The sequence below is a fragment of the Salvelinus alpinus genome, chromosome 24, assembly GCF_045679555.1.
Source record: "Salvelinus alpinus chromosome 24, SLU_Salpinus.1, whole genome shotgun sequence".
NCBI classification, from domain to species: Eukaryota; Metazoa; Chordata; class Actinopteri; order Salmoniformes; family Salmonidae; genus Salvelinus; species Salvelinus alpinus.
In genome coordinates, this window is record NC_092109.1 from 33,477,278 (window position 1) to 33,487,833 (window position 10,556).

General features: G+C 39.4%; 1 pseudogene; it reads right to left on the reverse strand.

Moving 5' to 3' along the window:
- Window positions 1-2,204: 2,204 nt before the first annotated feature.
- Window positions 2,205-8,248, reverse strand: LOC139551882 (zinc finger protein ZIC 3-like; annotated as a pseudogene).
- Window positions 8,249-10,556: the final 2,308 nt, after the last annotated feature.

Sequence of the window (10,556 nt, forward strand, 5' to 3'; positions counted from 1 at the left end):
CGTACTGTAAGAGGGGCTGACCATAACGACCTAAATGTAAATATAAGAAAGTGGACAAAAATAGGGACCAAAGCAAAAGTCTGTAGAGGGAATGGAGGGGACCGGGAAGGAGAAGGAGCATGCATGGGGCAGTGCTCTGAGCCCAGCAGGTGATCAGGGGTAGATGTGTACCCTACTGGGCAAGAAGCTTGGTCTGGCACTGAGAGGAGAGACTGCTGAAAAAAAAGTAATGAATGGGAGTAGACACACACGCATGCATGCCCGGCGCGCACACAAACACACAGAAAAAAGGACTGACTGGAATCAGAAAAGCGGAGCGACAGATTTTTGCTAATAAACATCTGATGATTACCTATCTATCTTCTACAAATAGTTTCTGTTTCTCAGTCTCATATCTCTTCTGATAATCTACTTAAAGGAGACTGACTATAAACGGTTTTGTGAACACTAGGTAACTTCTAACTTCCCTCCTCTCCTTATCAACCCCAATTGTAGGTGGAATGTATGTTTGTTCATCAGTTTCTCCTCTCCCAAATTGTCCAAAGAGGTGGAAGATTAATTTTTGTTCAGCTGAGTGAGTATGTGGGATGGGAGATCAACCAGTAGGTCTAAATCTCTGACAGGTTAGGCTCCTCCTCCTCCCCTGGCTGTTCCCATGGCTGCGGGGCTGGGCCCACCCTCCTGCTGGGCCCTGATCCCAGACAGGCCAGCATCTCAGCAGGGGCACAATTACTGCAGGCTCCAGCCTGTCACCACTACCACCACCATAGCTGATGGCTCCGCTCATATGACAGGGGTGTCCTCAGAAGAGTGCTATGGAGGGCAAAGAGGATGATTATGGTGAAGAGGAAGGTGGAGAACAGGGAAGATGAAGATTAGGGGGCATTTTGAAGAAAAAAAATCTCTGTTAAAAATGTGACAACCAAATTGGTGTGATATTACTGAGGGGAGTACTTGATATTGGTGAGGGTATCTACCAATAAGCAGGGCTAGAGCCGACCGGAAGTCAGTTGACATGGCTATCCGTAGAAAACAACACAGGACCAGACTCTCACAAAGATGACACAGACATTTGCGTGACAAAGGGCCGTTGGAAACTGCTTATGGGTTGATCCTCTTAGAACGTACTCCTAGCTAAGCCAGCAGATATAGACTAATAGAGCTGAAGGGTAGGCTGAAAAGGTGAGGAGTGTTGTGTGCCCGTTCATGGCGGACAGTAAAATAAACACATGCAAAAGACAATATATGAATGATGCAGTGCATGGGTTTAAATATAGGTTCTCTCTGCCACCATGCTTATCATCAGAAGGCATTTTCTTAACCCTCAAGCTACCGACTGGGGTAATTTTGACCCCAGAGGCATTTATTTAGTCCAAAGGAGGTTTATTCAATTCTTCCAATCTTTCCTGATTTTGTCAATCAACTAAATCATTGTTTAGTGTTTTGTATCAATTTGAACAGTATCAATAAAAATGCTCATGATTCCGCCTACATAATATGATCAATTATATTACCTTTATTTGAATCTAGGTTTCTCTGGAGGCAGAATTACAAGTTATCCATACCACCAGAGGATAGTGATTTTGACCAGATAGACAGATCACCTGCAGCAATATAATGCCCCATGTACTCGCCTATGGTTGTACTTTTCTTATGACTGTGTACAAAAACCAAAATGACCTTATTGTTGTTCATATAAAAATCTGCCAATGTTATACAAAATCTTTTAAGTCACTTTGAAGTGACTAAAAAGATTCGGGCATGTTTTTTTAAGCATGTTGCCATAGCCCATCCCACTCCCATTGTTTCTCCAACAGCGATGCTAATGCTGGCTGTGGGTTAAGGAAATAAAGAAAACGAAGCCATATTTTTGGTCAATGTCTATCAGAATCACTTTTTGTAAATATAATTAAGTATATTTCAAATAGGCAGTCGTTTTTACCAAAAAACATGTATATTTACTTAAGAATTCTGAAAAAGTAATGATACAATCAAATTATGGTCAATCACCTTCTTAGTTCTAATGTGGATTGCACTTTGGGAAGAAGCTGCACATTATATGAAGGAAACATTCATATTTTCATATGACAGAATTTGACAATTAATGGTAATTTTGCTAAAATAACATATTGAGAGCAGATTTGTTTACAGATCCACACATAATGTACAGCATCATCATGATAAATAAACAGGGGAAAACTAAATCAAAGTCTCACCAATTTATTGGTCATTTGGGATACACTGCAGTACATAGATAGTATCAATTTCAACAAATCAACAAACTGTGAATTAAATGCCACATTTTGAATATAGGTCAGATTTATGTAACTTATTTTATGCTTTCTGTTATTTATTTCACTTTGCCTTGATCTATGTTTTTTTACATTTAGCTTTCATTAAAAAAAGTATCTGAATCTGATGCTAGTTTGGCTAACTGAACAACATATACCAGATGTATTTAAATTGCCTGTTTAAAATATTTTCCTTGATGTTCCACTGAACATTTTAAGAATATTTTGTGTCTTCTGGGCCGTAATGGATTGTCAACTTTACTTTGTCCTCAAAGGCTGGATCTTGTAAATCATTTAGCAAAAGGTAGGCTACCACTCCAAAATCCAACATCTAAAAGATAAAAGCCCCAAAATCTATACAAGTGTATCTAGTTATTAGATTCAACATCACTCATAACAAAAATGTACAAAATGTCCATAAACATGTTTTTAATTGAAGTGTTGACTAAAGTTGCATGCCTAAATCATATTGATTTATATATAACCATTTATATCGGTAGATTTATACAACATCATTACAATAAACTGCAACAAAAATACAATTGTATGAATTATATTGTAAACAGTATATTTTAAGATAGAGAAATTAAGCAATACATTTTTATATTGTTCTTTGCAAAAGGCAACATTCCATGTGGATGACAGTAGGCCCATCTTTTTCTGTCTTAAAACTGATTCTGAAAACAGAGCTAAAATCTTGCAACACATGAAAATACTGTTCTACTCCAATACTTAATTTCCTCCTTTATCTGTTTCCTTTTTTCTCTCTGAAGTTACTTCCTTTCTTTTCATGCACTTTATGGTTTCTATATGTTGCTTTTGATGATTCATTTCGTATGTCTTTCTTTCTTTCATGTATTAATTAACCTATTCCTCTACATTTTCACACACTGTACATAGATTTTTCTATTTTTATTTTATTTTGTGTTATTGACAGTACGTTTGTTTATGTGTAACTCTGTGTTGTTGTTTTTGTCGTACTGCTTTGCTTTATCTTGGGCAGGTCGCAGTTGTAAATGAGGTTCTCAGCTGGCCTACCTGGTTAAATAAACGGGGGGGGGGGGGGTGTCTTTGTCCATTTATCAGTAGGCTTATATGGAGGCCTATCTATGTATGTAAAGGCTTTGGTGCAGTGGGCCACATTTTCATCTGTAAATCAGTAGTAAATGTGCAGTATTTTCCAAGGATCAGACTTTTCCTAACATTTGGGAGGCTATAGAAGAAACACCACTCCAAAATGATTGCAATTTGATTGCATTTGCTCTGCATTTTATGAAGGTGCATTTACAGCTCAACACTAAGGCAATGCACAGGCCTACGCTGGGTTTTCTGAACTTTTGTTGAAAACTGAGCAAACCTATGCTATGGGCCGGAATTCCTGCCTACCGGCCACAATTTCATTGAAATGACGTGGAAAAAAACGTTGATTCAACCAGTGTGCCCAGTGGGTAATTATATAAACTTTTAGTGTTCTCACTTGGACTGTTAACTCTAACCGTTTCAAACGTACCATTCACACAAATTGGATGAAAGATCCTCTTTAAATATTGACGTATTGGATGGTTTTGTCGAGTCTTCGATGGTTGAGGACATAGGTCTACACGGAGCAGGTGGCGTGGATGACTCATATCCAGAGGTTCCCGTTGGGGAGGTCCCTGAGCTTTGAGATTCGTGAACCTGTAAAGTGAGAACATTTATTGTAGATGCGATAACTCAAAAGTGTATTTTTTGATTGCTCCAATTTACAAACACAGGATATGTAGCCCAGTACTTCAGTTTTTTCCATAGCCTATATTTTGTGTGTTTTCTTTCAATTACATATACCAACGGAGAATCATTTGATTTCTATATACTACGTCATATAAATATAGGTCATATACGCTGGCATTTTTCACCAGAAAAGATGGCTTGCCTTCGAGTGTTTCCTCAGAGAGCTGGGATGAGTGTAGGCCTTGTCACACACCTTGCAGATATATGGCTTGTCTGAGGTATGTACGTGCATGTGTTTTTTTCTGTCGCTGCTATTTGCGAACCGCCTGTCACAGCCTTCGAATTGGCATTTGAAGGGCTTCTCACCTGCCAAAGAAAATTTGTCATTTTAATGTAGAAAAATTGCAGTTGGATAGGCCTATTGACTGGTAGTTAGTCAAAGTTAGACCCATAGCAGTCTTAAAACAGAGAGCATTGTAACTTCAACCAGTTTCATATAACACATTACATAGTGTGTTAGGCCTGTTGATGTGATAGAATGTAGGGCTGGCTCATTACCTGTATGAATCCTTTTATGTATTTTCAAATTTTCTGACCTGGCAAATATTTTCCCACAACCATGAAACGGACAATTGAATGGCTTTTCTCCAGTGTGTACACGAATGTGGTTGACTAATTTATACTTTGCTTTAAAAGATTGGCCTTCTCTCGGACAATCTTCCCAAAAGCAAGTATGATGACCCTGGTCTGGACCGCCGACGTGATCCATGGAGACGTGCGTAACCAGTTCAAACAAGGAGTAGAACATCTTGCCGCACGTTTTTGGGGGTTGATTTGTCTCATTCTCATCTATCCATTTACAGGCGACATCCTGCTTACAGGGCTGTCGCATGTATCGAAAGAAAGCACCGTTACCATTTTGTGTTGCTACTCTCATACCCATCTCCACATTGGGATCAAAGTGGAGCTGGGTAGCACTGACGTGTGGGTGAGGGTTGGAGACAGGTTGATGCGGATCTGCTCCCACGTATATGTCTCCCTGTGAACCCACATGCGCCCTGCGGTTCGCTGTGTATCCATTTGGGGATGCACTCTGGTCGTATATAGTTGGAAATAGAGGGTGCATCGGGTTTTCAGAGATCATCAGGGGCATTCGCAAACTTTCTGTTGAGGTGCGGCTGAAAAATCCGTGCTCAGCATCCCTTGTTGCTATATCGACAATGTCTGAAGTGCGATACCTGATCGAAAAATCCATAGAGTCAATAGCTCTATATTCATGTGAACCGAAGTGACCGCAGTAGTGGTTTCCGAGCGCAGCTGCGTATCCGGAGACTTGGGGAATAAACGGGGACTTCTGTGCCGCGGCAACTACTTGACACAGGGTGCTTAGATTGAAGGCTGCTAAGTGAGAGGTCTCTCCATACGGCTGATCCCTAACCGAAGGTCTTTGCCCCCCGGTTCAAGATGTCTTGGCATTCCAACGCCCCGACACCGGGCGCGGAGAATTGCGCATCGTGGTCAATGAGCTTGGTTGTTGAAGCGCCGAAGATATAACTTATGTAAAGAAGTACATCAACCTTTTACAGCTTTACAGCGGCCAAAGTGTCCATAATGTGTGAAAATCATATGTACGCTTCCATTCTGTTAAATGTATAGGCTAACCCACAATTCCTTGAAATCCCGAGTTTTTTAGAGGGCACAAAATGTGAGAGAGGTGGTCAAACTCCCACCCTTTTCGATTGCGTGGGCTATAGGCTAGGCTAGTCGATGTATTCGGTCGATTCAAGTCAATCACTCCGCCCAAATACGACACCAGCAGCAACCATACAGTAACCAATGACATCCAAGATAACCTTTAGGCACGTGATTTTCGTACAGTGAATTAATTGAAAAGCCATTTCCTCATTGGCAGACTGCATCTATAGTAGAAAGCGTCTGTAGTAACATCAAACCCGTCAAGCTGTCGTATTTCTTGTCTATCAAAAAGTGTAGCCTTATTCTCCTGGGTTCCATGACTTTCCTGGGCGTCGTTGCTATACCCTTGATATGGCCTAATTACCACCATTATACTGCTTTAGATTGGCAATGTTTGGGAATTTAATTATAGTGTATTCAACCAAACCTGCACTGCAGTATTTTGGCCGTAGCTTCCCCTGCACTATGATTTACCAGGCAGGTTGTTATGGTCCATGCACAAGTAAATGCCTCCAAATAATACAACTAGCCTATATGTGCGTACTTTGCCAAATTATGCATAAAAATAGCTTATTACACTTGACCTGTACAGGCAAACTTCAATGTCCCGTAAAAACTGTAGTGTAGGCCTATTTGAAACAGGCTAATTGAATGGTAATGTTTCTGTGTAGCCGACTGTACATGTGCCTAAAGGCTGAAACGTTTCAGGGATTTTAAATAATTTTTTTGAATGTAGGCTATATCTTATATTTATCTCAATAATATTCACTTATGTTTCAGAACAATTGTATCCGGTTTTGCTTCCAGTTGTAGCATTGGTTACAATGGTGGGCTATAACCCAGTTTTCATACATTTAAAATTAAAACGAACGAAAAAAAGGTTGGCCTAATGCGGTTCGCCTGTAGAATTACTACGACTTGGCAATCAGATGTTGCTCTCACGTCATAAGTAGGCCTAATTGACCAGCCTTTCAAACTATTATAACTTTCCTTGACAGGGGACTCGAGCGACAGAAGGTTAGGCCTCATTTAGCTTATGTGTTTGGAAACGGCCTTAAGCGCCAAGGGTTTGGCAAGGCGTTTGAAGCCACTGCCAATAATCAGTCACGGATCGGATTGGAGCATGTGGAGGCCCTCCCCAGGTAGCCTATCACATGGAGTAGCCTACCAGGTGCAGCAAACAGGAACTCTAAATAAATAAAATTTAAAAAACGACATGGTAATTTTTATGAAGAAAAATGTATTTGTGGCAGTGAAATAAGTTTTACTTAAGCGAAGCTGTGAAATATAGCCTAGTCAATGTTAAATATTAAAATATCTGGTCTGATTTCTTTGATAGACTACTATATCAACCTTATTACTTTTATAGCGTTAGATCGCATATTTCATCACGAATAACTAGACTCAGACTACTACACTTTTAAGGAATATGTGTGTTGAACAATGGAGGCTGGTGTAGTAGAGGGAGGGACTGTTTTATACATAGTTGCCTTCAGTGGGAGACTACATAAGTAGCCCAGAAGCACAAGTAGCAGTACAATGCAGTAGTAAAATTGAATGTTTTAGGTAGGCCATGGGTTAGCTATAGTAAATGGGGTCGCTACTGTAGTTTGGTCAGTGAGTGTGGAGGTAGTTTAGTGGGGTGATCTATGCAACACAGTCTTATGTGCTCCCCCCAGTGCTATAATTTGATTTGTAGAATATATTTCTGTTCTGATTTCAGATTTGAAAAGTAGAGAAGCAGACTAAGATTTCATACACTCTAAGTTGTTTCTCAAGTTGTTGGAAAAGTGGAGAGAATGTAATTGATGTGTTTACTAAAACAGCTGTATTGTTGGATTTGTAGAAGATATTTGCATTTTGATTTCAGATCTAAATCAAGTCAAAATCTAATCAAAGTGTATTTGTGGCATACACAGATTAACAGCTGTTAAAGCAGGTGCCGGAAAATGCTTGTGTTTCTAGCTCCAGCAGTGCAGTAAATATCTAACTGTACAATACTAATACACAAATTATCAACAACAACAAAAAAGAGGCAAAAACAAGAAATATCGGAATGCGCTATATCAGAGTCCGGAATATAAATACATATAGACAGTATGGACAATATACAAGTAGGAAAAAGGAATGTACTGCCATAGTTATGTGGATGAGCTATGTCAAGAATACAGTATTTACATATAAACCGAGAAAACAATTAACGTAATTTTCAGAGATCAAATTACATTTCAACAAGATAATGATGCAGGAATGAGAATCTTATCTGTTTAAAACTACAGAAATAATTTCAGAGCAATAAACATTATGTAAACATTACTATACTAAGGTGCAGGGCAGGGTACCGGGCGGAAGGCCGATTAGTGATGAATGTTCAGCAGTCTGATGGTCTGGAGATAGCTGTTTTTAGGTATCTCAGTCACAGCTTTGTAGATGTCCTTGTGTGCAGGCAGTGTGCCCCCGGTGATGTGTTGGGCTGACCGCACCACCCTCTGGAGAGCCCTGCGGTTGCAGGCGGTGCAGTTGCCGTACCAGGCGGTGATACAGCCCGACATAATGCTCTCAATGGTGCATCTGTAGAAGTTCATGAGGGAAAAAGCAGATACCCTTTATGTAAGTTCTTGTGTAAGTGGTCAAAACAGCAGTGGTTTTTAAAAGTTGAAATAAAATGTAGTTGATGTGATTACTAAAACAGCTGTATCAATGGATTGGTAAAATGTCAGATTTGATACCCTCTAAGTTAACCTTTTACTGCACTGGCTACACAGAGTGATTATTATTAGTCAAACATATTTACTTTGAAACAAAAGTATACACCACACACACATGGTTATGGGCTTAAATAAAAGAAGACACCTGTACCATGTCAGATATAGAAATGTGTTCAATTTTGAGTTTGCATCCCAATAATACACTTTATATACATCACAGAAGACTGAAATATAACAAAACTGTTTGACATAGAAATAGCGGATTTGTCGATAAAAATGAAAAAAAAACATTATTTATGAAATTATAAGAAATATGAATAACATTCCATCCATGAGGCCAAAGAGGGCATTTTTGGTCAGTGACTGCAGGAAAAGGCTACCTTGTTGGGAAAGTGGTCAAAGTAGCTGATGTGTGTCATAAATCACAATGTTTACTCATTGTCTAATGCTTAGAATGTACTCCACCAGTGCTATAATTTGTCAGTTTTGAATGTTCTATTGCAGTTGTTAATTCAACAGTGGGAAGTTAGCTTAATGAAAGTAGTTAGTGCGGTTCCTAAAACAGCTGTACCTCTTTGAGTAGAACACAATTATCTTCCGATTTTAATAGCAGAGAAGAAGACCAATATGTCATACCCTCTAAGTTTTTGCTTGTTGTAAAAGTAGTTGATTTGTGTCAAAAGTAAATGTTTACAGTGAATCGAATGTTGGAAGTCATGGGAGTTAACAATGGGAACTTTAGAACATTGAAGAAATCCCATTAAAGTAGATTCGTTTTTGGTTTTAGAACGACAAAGAGTTAAAAGTATAAATGTTTTCAAATGCACACTATTACAGAATGTTCTGCACGTTTTAAAGTTTGAATCGCGTTTTTAGGCTAGTGTAAGAGCAGTAGGGGAGAGCGAGGTAAGTTGTCACATGGGTAAGTTGTCAAACTGTTTATACCTCCAACACTCGAGGCGCTATCTCAAAAATCAAATAGCTACTTTGTGTGACTACATGTTCTATGGTCAACGTCACTCTAATCTGAGGTGAGCACAAGTTTCTTATTTTTCCCCTTCAAAAGTATAGAATTGTCACTTTACATTTTATGCAATAAAACTTTGTTATGTATGAATGTTCAAAATGATAATTTTGCACTGAGTAGAGGAGACAATAACGTGTATTTTGATACTTTAGCTGCAGTCCTATGTTGAGCTAACCTTGAGAATTAGCCAACATTAGCACACATGTCAGTTTGAGGCAAGTTGTCTCAATGACCTTGGGGCAAGCTGTCTCAATGACCTTGGGGCAAGTCTTCACATGTGACAACTTGCCCCAGTATACATAGACACACAGAACATGCTCAAAAAACATTGTGATATTGTGTAATCAGCTCTGATAATAGTTTGAAATGTTGTATGGATTAATATACGTATATACACGTTTAGTTTAGAGCAGCAGACATATCCCTGGACTACACAAGACAGGCTCTGGCGTGTGTGTGTGTGTGTCTACTAACACACTACATGCCTACTGTATCAGACAGTATACACACACAACTCCATACAGTGTCATGAATTTAATGTGGTGTTATGAATTGCATTGTGGCAACAAGGATAGTAGACAGGGAGGTGGGCTTAATAAGACTGTAATGGAATATGTAATTGCAATGAGGAAATTATTTTTTGAAGGAAAGAAGAAATGAAGGAAGGAAGGATGGAAGGAAAGAAAGAGGGGAAGGAAAGAAAGATGGTTAGAAATGATAAAAGGAAGGCAGAGAATGGCAGCACACCACCTGGCATAATGTTAAAGGCAATGAGGCAGGTGAAGTTGCAGAACAAATCAATCAGGAGTACAGTGAAGGATTTTGACATAAATTACCGTACTCTGACTCGGTATTGTCAAAAGGTTACCAGAGAAGAAGTTGACAGAAAGACAGCCATGCCAACAACAGTGGTTGGCTATACAAAGCCACGGAAGGTTTTTTCACTGTTTTTTTGGGGGAGATGCAGCTTGTTCAGTATATTACTGGGTCAGCTGACATTTATTTTTGTCTGTCACCAAGTGAGGTCAGAAGACTTGCCTACCAGTTTGCTGTGGCACACCAGCTGAAGTTCACGCTAATGTGGGCAGAAAAAGAAAAGGCCAGCTCGGAGTGGTTTACAGGCTT